Genomic DNA, 17,162 nt, shown 5'->3' on the forward strand with positions numbered 1-17,162 from the left:
TTGTTATGTGTGCATTGTAACAGCAAATTTTTAAGGCTTTTTGTCTTTCACGAAGAACAGAAAAACTTGAATAGTCGGCCAATCGACCATAACATTTCCATTTCCTGTGAAATTTTCTTTTTTCTTTAATCAACTTGATTAAAGCAGAGGAGTACCAGTAAGGGAAATTGGAGTTACCTCTTACGACCTTCACAGGCACATTATCAGAAATAATCTTGTCTAAGATTTCATGAAACTTGCCCACGGCCATGTCGACATCTAAATTCATAAAAGATTGTTTCCAATCAATTTTCGAAAGTTCCTCGTTAATAATAGAGTAGTCACTTTTATGGAAAAGCAATATGGACCGGCCAGGAGAACGTAGGGGTCTCACGTCTAACCCCTGAATCTGAATATCTAAGGCTGGATGATGATCATTCTCAGATACAAGAGGAAGGGACGAACGAACAACCTTACAAGCACAATTACTTATTACTAAATCTAAGCATCTTTTATTTATATTAGAAATCGAATTAAATTGTTTAAAACTATTAAAAGCTAAAAAATTAGAAAGACCAAAGACAAGTGAGTCCCACCGATCACCATTCAAGAGTCTAGCAGGTCCATCAACACCGATCAGCTCCCAAGAAGCATTCCTTATATTGAAATCGCCGACGCACAAAAATTCGTCACCGGGATTAGTAATAATTGTGTCAGAAATATCCTCAAAAAAACCAATTTCATCTTCAAACTGAGAGGAACATTGAGGAAAATAGCAACAGTAAAGATGGAGTAGTTTACTAACGTTATTGTGCTTAATATTTATTTTTATCGAAATAATATCAGCTGATCGGTTTCTGTTGGAAGGGAGACAGGTTAAATTAAAAACGGTAATTCCTCTACGCACAGCAATAAGTACCCCGCCACCCAAAGAATCATTTCGAGAGTTATAGTTCCGATCGCAACGGTAAACAACAAAACGCTCATCAAACAACTCCGAGTCATAAATACCCGGCATTAACCATGTCTCACTAAGACATATAATATCATTATCACATAAAATAATGTTTCTATAAAACAAATTAGTTTTACTACGTAAACCACGAACGTTCTGGTAAAAAATCTTTAAATTAGCCATTAGAGAGAGAGAGAAAAAATAGATCATATAAATAATTAACCAACAGTATTAATAGTCCACGGCTCAAACCACAGCATAATAATTGACATGTCAATACATAAGTACCTACACAAACGAGAATATAGATCTCAACATTATTCAAACACCCACCCCAGGAGTAAAAGTTCCAAACGAACAATATAAAAAATTCTCCAATGCTAAACAATAAGTATGTTGCTATATCATAACAAGCCTTACATAATGTTATTAAAATAGTTAAAAAAACATTTAAAAGTTTCTCAAAAAACTGAAATAGTCCGATCATCAACTTTTGAAAAGAAAAAAACAAAATTATGATATATTTTACATTACAAAAAATAGCATGTACTTTAAAAATAATGAATATAATAATAAGGAAAACACCTATATAATTTTTTTTAAATCATCTTGGGAAGCAATCACGACTGGCGGACTAACATCGTTTTTTCGCACCAGTACAGTACAATTACGTACCCACACGTATTTATAAAATTTTTCCTTGGCTAAATGTTTTACGTTTTTTAACAAAAGTTTATTATTTTTCGTGAGGTGGTCATTAAAATAAAGCCTAGATGAATCATGTGGGAATCCAATATCAGAAGATTTCAATTCCTTTAATCTCCGCAATTTAGCCAACATGTCATCCTTCCTATATCGGGATACAAATCTAAGAATAACTGGCTTTGATCTGCTACTGCTTCTGTCCATCGGCGCAACCCTTGTAACAAAATCGACGTCTATCTGAGGATTCAAGGCAAAACCCGCCCTCTCGGCAATTTTCGAGACCAATTCTATTAGATTTTCGCCTTTCCTTTCGGGGATACCCAGAATTTCTATATTAGATCTCCTGCTCCACTGCTCTTTTAAGTTGAATTGAGAATCAAGGGATTGTATTCTTGAATCCAGTATACTGAGCTCGTTTTTGAGTGTTGGAATAACTTTCAGATGGTCATTAAACTCAAGAAATTTTTTTGATATGGCTTCATACTTGTCACTAATGAAGGAGACACTATCACGAAGAGTTGAGATTTCACTCTTGAGTTCAAGAATAGTGTCCCTGAAACAAGCAACAGCTTCCTGGACTTCCGCGCGCACTATACTCCTGACCTGTTCCAAAGGGACAACCTGTAATTCAGGTCCCTCACGTTCCCTGGATCCAGTACGCAACGGTCTCATCGTAACATTGGATGTATCAGGTGCTCGAGGCCTCACATTGCCTCGGACAGGAGTGTCATCATTAACAGTGCGTGATCTAGTCGCACAATTAAGACATATCCATGTAGACTTAAATTCTGAATCCGGCGTCCAATCCTTTTTTGCAGGAAGAACACAGCCGATATGATAATAATTTCTACACACTGTACACACCAAGGTTGACTTCTTATTGTCACGAGTATTGACCACTTTATTACAGCAGGTGTACTCCATAATAAATTATAAATTACGAGATTAGATTCAAAGTAATATGAAGGCAATGTATAATTTAGCAGGTGAGTTCAGTTAATTGTTGGAGCAACAGGGCGACGACCAAACGCAGGTCCAGCGACGCAAGTTCACGCCCGGCCACACGAGTACTTTTTTGAATGTTTGTAATTTCTTCGACTCGACACACTCAAAGCGCACACGCGTGTCAAGCAAACATGCACCCACAGGCAGGCTCAAGCGAGAAGCAGCCACAATAAGAAAGCTAAGGCGTATCTTACCAAGCTTCTATCTCTGTTACACCGCCCAAAAGGTGGAGTCAGCTGTTAAAAACGTTAAGGAAGAACAAGGAGCCACCGATGAATTGAAAACGACCAATCACAATTTAAAATTAACAAATTTAAACTTAAATGAAACAATAATGCCACAACAACCACGGAGACGTCCACTATCTACGGTCGCAACGCACGAATGAACGTTCCAAAGATATTTTTTGCAACGTACGTGGCAAAAAATATCTTTGGAAACGCACTGTGGATGAACGCAGCGGTTCCAAATAATATGGATGAACTCTGCTCCGATGGCGGGAGGTGCGATGATAAAAAGGAGATGAAGGGATCATATCAAACAATTCCTCAGAGCACTCCTCATGGAACATACGGTACAAAATACAGAGGGAACCGAAGTCCCTCCGCAGACCCAGAGGTTCCAAACGATCCGTGAGAATAACCTGTTCCAGATCTAGTGACTGATAGAACCCACTTACTTTATTATCCGTCACTGAAATCCAGATAAGCTCGACTTTTACCGGTGGTAGGACGTATTGCGAATCCGCGCGGGTAGGTACCACCACCCCGCCTATTTCTGCCGTGAAGCAGTAATGCGTTTCGGTTTGAAGGGTGCGGCAGCCGTTGTAACTATACTATACCTACCTTCGATATCTTAGAACTCACATCTCAAGGTGGTTTGCGGAATTTACGTTTTTAGGACTACACGCGTGCCACCTGTACTCCTTGGCCGGTACTAATATTTATTATAATCGGGCAAATTACTTAAAACGCATATAAAACAAACATAAAAGATACATATTTACTCTCGCGCAACATACTACGAGTAGGTATATACAACAGATTACATTTTAAACTGAAACAATTTTTATTCGGTGAGTTTGGTTTTAGTGTGATTCAAGACAAGGACGTCTTTGGAACTTTTTATCTTTTCTCTAAGATAATTTGAGAATAAAGAGCCGTCTGTAACATAATGTAGACTCCAGTTCTACCAAGTACAAACTACAGTGTTCTTTATCCGGCAATGTACAGACAACTGTTACAATCAACGTTAAAAGTAAATATAGAACAAAGTGGAAGGTATGTTGTCAAATTCCATTTACAAAAACGGGTTATAATATACATATTGGCAGTCCCTACAGTACTGGCGGTAAAGTTTTCTTGTCAGTATTTAACTATATAGTTGGTCACAATGGATTATCACGAATGAAGATTGACATAGCGGCTTTACCGTGTCTTATCACCAGCAAATCCTGAACCCTTGTCCATACCTCAAATCAATCCTTCCACTCTGGCCCAGCGACACACTTCCGATGCTCAGGATGCCTCTTGAGAATATATACTTGTATAGCACCATCAGTCCCCCATCTAAGTTAGCAACATCCCGGTGTCTGACTTCTTTAACTGAATGGTAATGACATTACTGTCGTTTCTCGAGTCTTATGTTGCAGCTTGGGAAGCGTGTATAAAATGCTCCTCGCCAGCAGTAAGACCCTTATTTACATAACATTTATTATAAAACAAAAGGGCGCGCGCGGCACTTGGGCTCCCAGTAAAGAATTGAAGGGCTATTCCTATCTCATCTATTTTGCCCCTAACCCCAAATCTGTTGATTAAAAAATTTAAACATCTAAAAATGAACTATCAAATTATATAAATTAATCAAATGAAGAAAAAATTTACAGGAAAGAAGCATTTTTGTTATTAAACGTTTTATCATTTATTCTGAAGCCAGTAAGTAGACTTGAACTATAATCAGTACCTAAAAGTTGTCCCTTTCTTTATACTATTAGATTACTATTGGTTGGACCTCTTGTGATTGTGACTTCTACCCGTGCAGACTGAGAAGAGGTCCAACCACCAGTAATTACGCAAATTATAATTTTGCCGTTTTCATTTTTATTACCCAATGTTATTCCTTCACCGTGGAAGTCAATCGTGAACATTTGTTGAGTAAGTATTTTATTAAAAAAATTGGTACCCGACTGGGATTCGAACACCGGCGCATCGATCAATCATGCACCGGACGTCTTATCCCTTAGGCCACGACGACTTCAACCTCTAAATATTATTATGTGGCAACGAGCGCATCTAAGGTCGTGTGTTGAAGGGTGTTATTTAATAAACTATATTGTATCCGCGATCGCTTCTCAGCTCCGACCCATTACCCGGCACCCGGCACTCGGCACGCAGTGAGGACCCCGATTGATATTAATTTTAATGCATAAACGCATTGGGCCGTGCACTCGTAATTACCTTAAAGTGAACGGCAGAGATGTTTTATTATAAATTGACTTTTTCGGCGAAGCATTATATTATTATATTAAAACTATTGTACAGTTGAATCTCATGTTTTTCTCTATATATAAAAATGAATTGCTGTTCGTTAGCCTCGCTTAAACTCGAGAACGGCTAGACCGATTTGGCTAATTTTGGTCTTGAATTATTCGTGGAAGTCCAGGGAAGGATTAAAAGGTGAGAAAATATAAAATAGCTCGGAATTATATAAAAACAAACAGTTTTTCCTTTGATGTGATATGTCTTATTTATCGATTGAGGCACTACGAAGTCTGCCGGGTCAGCTAGTTATTGTAATATTTTATTTCCCAAATTTCCAATGACTTACAGATTTCATGTTCTTTTTTCTCTACCTATTCGTTGGTATCCTAAGAGGCTATTCAGCTACGGGCGGACAGGTAGATGAGCTCGTCGACTCAACCTGAGAGAATTTGCTAACACTAGCCCTAGCAAGGGCAGTGCTTCGCAGAATCTATCACCGGATCGGAATCGGGACCCACTGAGCTTTTCCGGCGAGAAACTCAGTGGTGTGTCTATGGGATCATGATCACGTCGGCACAATACTTAACTGTCGACGAATGACACCACGGTCGGCCGTTGTCGTGTCAGTACTTTTAATAATGTTTCCGACTCGCGTCAACCGAAATAAACTTGTATTATGTCATTATGTCCATTTTTAATTCGAAACATTAAACTTAAAACACAAAATTTTATTGGAATATGTCTCTGTTTGCATTATGATAAAATACACGAAGACACATGACGCGGTGATTCCGTGTCCGATGCCTTGGCCCGTCCCCTTCACATCATTTTATAGTTACTTTATGGAAATTTAAGTACGATTGTCTTATAGTATTATATGACGAGTGTTAGAATGTAGTTAATGTTATGAAAATAGTAAAAAAATTGCAATTCTGGTACTATATGCTCCTCTACACATTTTTAATAAGTTTGATATTAAAGCCAAAGAACCGGGCTGGGAAGAGCCGGGTACACATGCTTGGCGGTTACGACAAACATCGAACTAACGTACGATAACTATTAGTTAGTGTGAACGGGACATGACACTTGCGACACAACCAGTGCGGGAGATTCTAAGTGTTACTAGCAGTAATGGATTTACTAGTTCCAACGAAGTATGCTCATGAGTACTGAAGGTCGGCAGTTAGTTTTCAGAGGTTCATCCACGTCTAAACTCAGATATAAACAATTTTAATTCTTTTTTAATTGCTTATATGGGTGGACGAGCTCACAGCCCACCTGGTGTTAAGTGGTTACTGGAGCCCATAGACATCTAGGACGTAAATGCGCCACTCACCTTAAGATATAAGTTCTAAGGTCTCAGTATAGTTACAACGGCTGTCCCACCCTTCAAACCGAAACGCATTACTACTTCACGGCGAAAATAGGTAAGGTGGACTCTCAAGAGGTCCTACCACCAGTAAACAACAGTAACAAATTTAAAACCAATAAATAAAACGTAAATAAATCAAATAAGAAACTGATTTGAAACAAATTGTAATTTGCAAAGAATACTTGGTCAGCGTGTTTGTCCTTATCACATCCTGGCCGTGAGCGCACCCCGACGCGACGTGTCCCGGTTGGCGCAAGCGACTTCCCCGGGGGCAGCAGATTAAACACTTGCCAGGCTCGCTAACTTACCCTCTATTATATTCCGAGCGCAAATGAGGCCAGCTTTATTGAGCTTCTTTTAGGAAGAGTTTTAAAAAGTAATAATTGGAGCTTTTATGTTTTAAACAAATGTCGAATTTTTATGAAGTACTAGCTGACCCGGCAGACTTCGTAGTGCCTCAATCGATAAATAAAATGTATAAAATAAACTTAAAACAACACACATCAAAGGAAAAACAAAATTACTATTTTTATTTAATTTCGAACATTTTCATATTTATACACCTTTTAAACCTTCTCTGGACTTCCACAAATAATTCAATATCAAAATTAGCTAAATCGGTCCAGCCGTTCTCGAGTTTTAGCAAGACTGACGAACAGCAATTCATTTTTATATATATAGATAGAAGAAGAAGATTTTAGAATCGTCGTGATCTAACAGTCAGGAGTCGCGACGTAACTTCTTAGAACTTGCAGTACAGCCTCATGTATCGTTGTTTTTTTTTTTAATATTGCTTAGATGGGTGGACGAGCTCACAGCCCACCTGGTGTTAAGTAGTTACTGGAGCCTATAGACATCTACAATGTAGACGCGCCACCCACCTTGAGATACAAGTACTAAGGTCTCAGTGTAGTTACAACGGCTGCCCCACCCTTCAAGTCGAAACGCATTACTGCTTCACGGCAGAAATAGGCAGGGTGTTGGTACCTACCCGCGCGGACTCACAAGAGGTCCTGCCACCAGTAATTACGCAAATTATAATTTTACGGGTTTGATTATTATTACACAATGTTATTCCTTCACCGTGGAAGTCAACCGTGAACAATTGTTGAGTACGTATTTCATTAGAAAAATTGGTACCCGCCTGAGATTCGAACACCGGTGCATCGCTTCAACACGAAAGCACCGGACGTCTTATCCTTTAGGCCACGACGACTTCTATTGTATGTATGTAGTACGTTCCTGCGACGATTTCTACCAGGAGTCACACCGCGTTTTATGTCAAACCAAAAATACCTAAGTTAAGGGGTGATTACAGATATTTTGTGGGCACTATGTGTTTTGCTTCAAAGGGGTTGGTAAGGAGACCGGCCTGGTAGACCGCCTATAGCGTGATGATCGCATCCACAGTCATCATACGGCACCCGGGTAGTATTTACCCTTACATATTCGAATTATTCTACGAGTAATCACTATGAATGTTTTGAGACATTAAAATGTAAAAATAACAGTTTCCATGTGAAAAAGTATTTGAAATGGATCACATTACTGCTTCTAGGTTACAAAGGTCCCTCCAAATAGATTGTATATATGTATATTGATAGCCGTAAAGGGGCAAAAAGGGCGTTTAATCGATTGCTCACACGTCATCGCGACTTATCGGCCTGTATCGCTGCGAGTGTACACTTCAGGACATTGCATTGCATTTCAACTTTACTTTAAATTGATCTAGAATTTCGTACGTCACCTTGTAGCCTATTGTTTTTTATGAATCAGTCAATAATTCCTCTTTTAATAGCCGATTAAAAAGATTTGATGGTGATCAAGCAGAGGAATATTGAACCCATCTGCAGATCGGCAAGTCCCACATACCCCGCATGCCCCCTAGGCGCGGACACCTTGTAGGAGGTTCGGCCCCCTGCCCGTACGTAAAGCCTTAAATTAGCATTTTTATGTTACAATTGCGTTGAGGAGTGAAACAGGCTTTCAGGCCATCTGATGTTAAATGGTTATCTCGAGATATGAGATCGAAATATTAATTGTAGTGTACAACGGCTGTCCCACTCTTCAATCAGAACGCATGACTGTTTCGCAACAGAAAAATAGTCAAGAGGGTGGTATAGAGCCAAGCGGGCCCCAGACACACTGCGACCGTTAAAAGTCGATTAGCGATCGCAAGATGCTAATAAATATAATACTCAGACACCGGACTCGACTGCCCATTCTTTGGCGAATTTCATGATCGCCTTTTATGATAGAACTCTTATGGTTCACGGTAGCCTATTACTGATTATTTGTGTTAACAAGATATGGTCCGCCGAAGGTTATTTCATTCGACTCATCTGGCATAGCTCTGTTAACCAAATTATAGAGATGAATAACATTTATTACCGTAGCCCAAAGGTTTTTTTCTCTCATATTTATCAAAATTGATCCTATTATAATGTCCTGCACTGTAAGCATACGCCATTATAAAATATTCTCGCCAGCGATACGGAGAATCGCAGATCGCACCCTTCGCTAAAGGGCGGTTCATCTGTACACACATATTTATGCTGAAAGAGTGCCACAAACTAAGGTTCTGATTAATCCTTATGATACAGTAAAAGTAGTTTTGCAGATATCGGTCCTAGTAGACTGCTTGCAGCCGTCTATTGGCTAGTAGAATATCAATCTATAAATATAAAATATTGTGTGCAAGTAAAGTTATATGAGCACTATAATCAAGACAAGGATGTACAATTCTCCAAGTTTATTTATCACTGGATTCTGTTTAAGTGGTTTTGTCGAAATTTTGAGTGATTTCTGCATAGTTTAGATTGACAATTGAACCTGGCTGGAGGCGGTGCAAGCTGAACTATCTATGACTGTATACCGCTTGGATTGATAAACCTTATTTGTGTATATCTGCGTCAGTTGAACAGCGCCTTTACAGTTTGTTCCCGCTCTTAACGACAGTTGCCGAGCGCCAAGTATCGCGATATAACTCTCGCTTTTGTACCAGCGCAGCTGCTGTGCCGGAATGTTTCAGACTTCACTCATTTGTACTATCTCGCTGTTCACTGCGCGCCGAGTGTGTCGCGTGAGCACCGCGCGCCTACATTACGTACCTACTTATTGTTCCAACAAAACGTTAACATTACAAGTTCAAATCGTAAAATGTTACAGGAAGATTTGTTTGGATGTGTTTAACGAATCTCTCTGGCGCTGTGGTCGGATTAAGCACCAGTTTAAGCTCTGAAATTACCCGTGAGAATTTTGGAACTGTTTATTTTTAATGAATACCCATGTTTTATTTATATTTACACAAACTTTATTATTATAGCGTTTATCAGAATTGATCTGTTAAAGTACATATTACCTTATCTGTATTCTTGAGGTTCTACTAAGAGAAATACAAATGTGATCCAGATAGATACAAATAAAAGCTTTATTAGCGCAAAGCCCGTGTATTAATTGTGCCACATTCGATCGATTCATATCATCGATGGTTCATTGTAATCATTCAACACATGTTGAACGTTGATTGATGGATTATGCTTGTTGAACACCAACTTAGGTACCACCACCACGCCTATTTCTGCCGTGAAGCAGTAATGCGTTTCGGTTCGAAGGGTAGGGTAGCCGTTGTAACTATACTGAGACCTTAGAACTTATATCTCGAGGTGGGTGGCGCGTTTACGTTGTAGATGTCTATGGGCTCCAGTAACCACTTAACACCAGGTGGGCTGTGAGCTCGTCCAGCCATCTAAGCAATAAAAAAATAATAATAAAAAATTAGAAAAATAAGATGGACAGAGGACGTTTTTGAGTATTTTTATTACACTGCTGCGCCGCAACGGACGCTCACACGACCGGGAGGGCAACAGCACGGGGTAGTCGGCTGTCAAGCATTTGTTAAATTAAATTCATTGAAAAACATACTAAAGGTCAGAAAAGGGACACAGTAAGAGAGTACGAGCACACGAGCTGGGCCTTGGAACTGATCTAGTCTGCAGATATCATGATGAAGAAGAAGCCTCTTTAAAAACTATTTTAAAATCTTGGGGGTAAAATAGGACTCCTCGGGAAACACATTCTTCATCCTGAGGAACATTAAGAATATTCAATTATACCCGATGTTTACAAACAATAGTTTCAGGACTGGATAAAAAACATACTTTGATGTAGTCAGGATATAACAATAACAATAATAACATGACACGCCCTACCCATGAGTACTCAGACCGAAGCAAAACCACACAAATATTCCTCAGAACAACTACTCGTACTACAGCAGAACGCGTCGAACCAAGCCGAGCCGCAATATTTTTAAGGAGATAATCTAATCTCGGATCTGAACCCGCGACTTCCCGTCTTGAGCAATTTGTTTAATGTTTTTTTTATATTTTAATCCTGTTAGTTTCGCTCGGATTACGAGATGACGGCGTCACGTAGATCAGTTTTGTCCATTGTATGAGGTTATTCAACTCTTCAAGTGCATCTCTAACAGAAAGTTATAGGTTAAAATGCTTGATCTTTCAGCAAAGTAAAATGTGACTAGTCTTTGTGTGTGGTTCTTGCAGTTTTTGCGAAAGCTCCCAGGTTGTATTGTAGACCAATCTTTATTACGATTCAATGATCGCCGGGCACACGTCTACACCTTCAAGAATACTGTTCCCGAGGTCTGTTCCAGTGCCATTACAACAATTGATATTTCACCTCGACAAAATACGCGTGTATTGAACTTTATGTAGATATCTCGGGTTCATATGTTCACATGTACTTGAACATCGTTGTAAAGTAGTTGTAGACTGTACAGTAATATCAAGTACCATTTCGATAAAGTGGCACGGCACGAGAAACCTCTCATCGTGGCCACCGGTAACTACATTACCGATCCTGCAGACCGAACGGTAAACAGTTGACGTCGCCCAAAACACGTCATCTCGGATCCTCCCGATCCACTAACAGTGCTTTTAGGTACCCCAAGCACCGGTCATCAAACAAAACACAAACAAACAAACATTTATTATTATCACTACTAGTGATAAAATAATAACGGTAATAGTAAAGGCCAAACAACATACATTTGTAATAACATCCAGGATTCTTATGACATGCCCTGATGGTGTGCAGTGAGCGCCCGTGGACACTAGCAAGAGGGTCGTGTTCATGCTATTAGTGCGATATACTAGTGGACATGGCAGTAAACAGTAATTGCAATAATAAAATTATGTAACGCGAAACTATATTCTTCAAATATAAGTTTGCCAAAACTTCGTTTTTTATTCGATATAATTATGTACATACAATAGCATTCTATCTCTTCACAAATTATATTAGAAACATTTCAATAAAATATTTGTAAGTTCGAAAAGTCATTTTCAAGTGTGTGTTTTTACACAAGTAATTGAATAGTGTCTCAAGTGTATATCTGTTCGTTGAATTTTGAAAATAATATGATTCTTTTAAGACAAGCTCTTCGACCCGTAGCTAATAACTCGCAGACTAATAAAACGGGTAGACAAACGAGCTAAAATATTGAAATTTGTCAAACGAGCAGCGGTCCATCCGACGATGGTATGCACGCCATTTGTTGTCTGTATATGTGTGTGATAGTCGAGGCGGCCCAAGCCACAGACAAAGTATAGTTTGCTATAAGTATAACGGTAATGACCGCTCCACATTCACACGAGAGGAGCGCGCAAATACGAACGAAACACGCGAATCATGAATTAAAATTCGCTTTTTTTATTTTTTTCGGTTATTGTTAGTACGTAAAGCACTATTCAATCGCGGTTTGTACTGAGTTTAGCAGCCGCAATCGACCTCAACGTAATGTTGAACACCGTACTTCGCTCTAAGTATGTATGGTGCAACTGGGAAGTACATATTCGTTTTCAGAACTTAGTTAATGTAATCAAAACTAAAGAAAATAATCATTGTTATCATCATCATCATCATAATCATATAGCACAAGTCTGTCAATTTGGTTGATAAAACTATTTTATGGATAGCAATTAAAATTAGGAGTTCCTACCTACCCAGTTCGCAGTCTCTTACTGTTCAGTTTACCCACTATTTTATTCTGATGAATTGATAGTTTATTATTGTTATTTTCCACACACAGTAACCATGTAACGTGTAGATCTAGACAAACTGAATAATTCCGTTTTGTTCACGCCGTGACAAGGCAGTGGTTCGGTACCTTCGCACGCCGTGACTCTCCAGTGAAGTGTGGCGTTGCTGTATGTACCTACATATATTATAACGTATGTAATGTATAACAAGTTTAATAAACTTTCGTAAAATATCTCGGGAACTAGACAACGTGTTTGAAAATGATTGAATATATTTGAAGAAAAACTTTTGTTATAATAACAAATACCTATGGATGATTTGAATAACTTATATTCATTTATCAAGCGTTGGTATTTCATATCATATGATAAGTTGCAAATGTTTTGGCACTACACGACGTGCGTGTATGTACCTACGTCTACCTTCATGTATAAAGAAACTAGATGACCCGGCGAACTTTGTTCCGCCTTACTTATAGAGGCAATAAATGAGCGGACTTTCGATTTTATCATGGTCAATTTTTTATTTGGATAATTAATGTAAATTAAAATAGCAAGTATTTTAATGATACTTTATTGGCCATGTATTTTAGCTGTTATGATTATTATTGTATTTTCTTGTTCTTCTTCAGTCCTTTCACTCACAAAGTTTCGAATCCTAGTTGCATTACGGTTTCGTCGGGAAATATTTGATCGTGTTGGTCGCGGCATGGCTTTCTTAATGATCACCTATCTCGGCACAATAAGCTAATCGAAACTCGAAATAAACACATCAACCGGTCAACTTCAAAATTCTACTATAATTAACTATAGACTACATTACGTTTAGCTGTCAGTTGCGTTTTGTTATTCCATATCTGTTGCGTTTTGTTATACCACATTTTATGTCACATCCCACAGAAACGTGATAAAAAGTATCCTATATCCTCCTGATCCTAAGGCTACCTCCCCACCAATTTTCAGCCAAATCAGTTCAGCCGTTCTTGAGTTATAAATAGTGTAACTAACACGACTTTCTTTTATATATATAGATATAAATGCTGAGTCTAATTCATTGTTGGAGTTTTAAGTCGAATTACAGGTTTCACTCTGACTAATTTTTATTTATCAACGGTTTATGTGTAAGAAATTATTAACTCAAAGTTACGTCAATGCATCAATGAAAATCTAAACCTAGTTGGTTCGGTCATCGACAGGGTTAGCCTACAGAGTTACGTGTACAAACAGAAAAACACTTGTAATTTTGTTAATATAATATTGATATAATCATAATGAAGTGTTCACGAATAGCTGATTTAAAATTTATAAAGACATGCACATCTTATGAAAACTGCCTTTTTGAGAAAACTAAACATATTGAAATATATTTTTGAATGCTAAGTTTGGGCGCGCCATCAGCGCGTCGCTAAACAACGCTATCATTACATTAGGTGTAAAAGCCGTTATATTATGATTTTTTACTTAATCCTATAACACCCAGATAATGCTGTTGTTTACTTTAGCTTTTTCGCTTTTAACATGGAAGAGGTGGGGTCGTGTTATTCTAGGCTGGTAGCACACAACCGATCCTGTGTTATTAATTCAAACATCGGAACTGATTGAATGTACCGAAGCCCGGATGTGACTCATGTCGTCTTTTCGCATTAAAAGTGTATAATTTCCTAAAATATTCGAAATTGAGTTAATATGCGTAAACATTTGGTATCACCAGTATTTTTCTCATAAATATTGTCAAAAGAGCATAGTTTAGTTTTAGTTTTTTTTTTAGTTTACCTAGGTATGTTTTGCCTACTATTAACAAAATTAATACATAATTTTATTTTACTTTAATAGACAGATAATGTCATTGGTAAAAAATAAAAAATAAATGTTGCAAAGATGATTAATATTAAAAATATCTAATGTTAAACCTTTAAAACACTCTCCTGTAAAATTTGTAAGTTTTGAGATTACACAGTTTTAATGCGAGAAGACGATGTGTGCAATTACAGCATCGAGTCATTACATCTCACTGATCAATCGATCATTAATTAGAAAGAAAAACCTTTTTTTAGGAAGCGTATTGCATCAATGTTATTAAGAATACGAATACGTTGTGACGAGGTTTTATCGTATAGTTATGTACACAGACTGTAGTCTGAGTGGTTATTGTGCGGTCCAGAAAACACTGAATTATAATATAAATTATTTTCGACCGCGAACAATGCGTGCGTACGAGATTGAGCGCCGGGAGTGATGCACTCTCGCTATTGTGAACTGATTAGACGTCCTCGTATGTTAATTTTATTGGCCCGACTTAAATTGAGGACACATTCTTAGAAATGGATTCCATGTATATACAGTAGGGGGTGTTAGCTGACGCGGCCCCAACCGATTAATTTTTTTTCAGTTTATATTTTATTACACGATGTTATCCCTTCACCGTGAAAGCAATCGTGTTATATAATGATGACTTGATATGACCATTTGTTAAGTATGTATTTTATTAGAAAAATTGGTACCTGGTAAAAGTACCTTTTTTTCGGGCAGGCGATCGAACCTCATGCTATGTGAGGCTATGTGAGACTTGACGGTCTGAGGCCTACTGAGTTTCTCGCCGGATCTTCTCAGTGGATCGCGTTTCCGATCCGATGGTAGATTCTGCGAAACACTGCTCTGGCTAGGCTTCGTGTTAGCAACATCGTCAGGTTTGAGCCCCGTGAGCTCACCTACACGTCAAGGAGAAGCTGAAATAGCCTCTGACCTCAAGGCTATCAGCACAGGTAGGAAAAAAGGTGTGAAGATGTTGGGAGCAGACCGCGAGCCCAAGGATGTTTTAGGGCCCTACCCACCTAGTACCTGTGAGATTCATTCGAACATCGTTGCATCGCTTGAGGCAAATGCACCAGGCATTTTATCTTGTAGGCCACGACGACTTCAGAATTTTGTTAGTCATTTCTTTCTTCAGCCAAACACACAGAATGGTCAAATATTTGAGGTACAAAAGGCAAAAATTCAAAATTATTAAAGAAAAACAGAAACTATTATGATCAACAACAACAATATCCATGAGGCTCGGTGCTGTTTTTAATTAAGTTTGTCTACGACGCGAGCCCGTGCTCCACTGTGAGTGAACCTCTGATAGTTGCTCGTGGGTTGCTATACATTACGATACAAAATTTGTAGTATGAGTAAAAGTATATGATGAGAGAACTTTATCAGTTAAATATATCAGCTAAGTATATTAATTTAGTACAAAATATAGCCCTTGTAACGCATACGCATACGTAAAGCTATTGGACATCGTTGTGTGTACAAATAGATCTGATAAGCTCTAAGTAGACGGCGACGCTGCATGAGCGGGCGTGGGTTAAATGAATTCAATTAGAGTAACACTCTGGCACTGTCCTGTGTAGTGAGCACATTGTCTCTCACCTATTAACTAACTCCAGAAGCGTTTAGTTGAACTTGATGCTTTAGAAATTTGTTTTATATAATAATGTATAGTTGTACTAGCGACCCGCCCTCGCTTCGCTTCGGAAACTGTAATTTATTATTGATTTCTTCACTATTTAATGGATGTTCTTATACATATAAACCTTTCTCTTCAATCACTCTCCCTATTAAAAAAACCGCATCAAAATCCGTTGCGTAGTTTTAAAGATATAAGCATACATAGGGATATAGGAACAGAGAAACTGACTTTGTTTTATAATAGTGATAATATAGCGGAATCGTTAACAATCACCGTCCCGATGGCTACTTATTTCTCTTTCTCCCTCCGGAGCGACGGTAACCTCGTTTCGTTGTCCATATTCAGTATTTGTCCAACCTTATTGCTCTAGAAGCAGCCGGTTCATATTTATTCATTTATAGGAGCTCCTCTATAGGAGCTCCTCCTGTGTGAGAGCCATGGACCGGTGTCCATGGCTCTCACACAGCAAGTGGGGCAACCATCTCAATACTTCAATCCAAAGTTACAGCATAACACCTATCCCGTGAACCTTCCTCAGAGAGATGGGGAAGATTGTGTTACATCTAATTTAGGTTGAAAGAAAATCAATGTTTAATTTAAAAAACTGTGATATATCTACTAGGTAAAGTACCGTCACGGCCCGTTTTAGCAGGCCGCCGGATAAAACACATTTCCGTAATATAACTAATATAAGATTAAGATCAGCTATTAACAATAAAAATAATTCAATAATGAATTTGTCCCTCGCCATTATCTGCCATCTATATTACGATCGTTCAAAAAATATGTCAAATAATATCGCTTGGGGTTAAATGCGATTACATAAACAAGATAAGGGAATGCGGACTGAATTGTTACTGTATTATTATGTCGCAGCAAATTTCAGTTTGCACAAAGCAAGCGGTACCTACCCAGCAGCGACACGCATCTACCCAGCAGCATCAGACTCAAAGACTGGATCTTAAACATTTAAGTGTGTTCATCTTACTGGTGGTAGGCCTCTTGTGAGTCCGCGCGGGTAGGTACCATCGCCCTACCTATTTCTGCCGTGAAGCAGTAATGCGTTTCGGTTTGAAGGGTGGGACAGCCGTTGTAAGTATACTTGAGACCTTAGTACTTATATCTCAAGATGGGTGGCGCAATTACGTTG

This window comes from Bombyx mori, chromosome 27, assembly GCF_030269925.1.
Source record: "Bombyx mori chromosome 27, ASM3026992v2".
In the NCBI taxonomy this organism is placed as follows: Eukaryota; Metazoa; Arthropoda; class Insecta; order Lepidoptera; family Bombycidae; genus Bombyx; species Bombyx mori.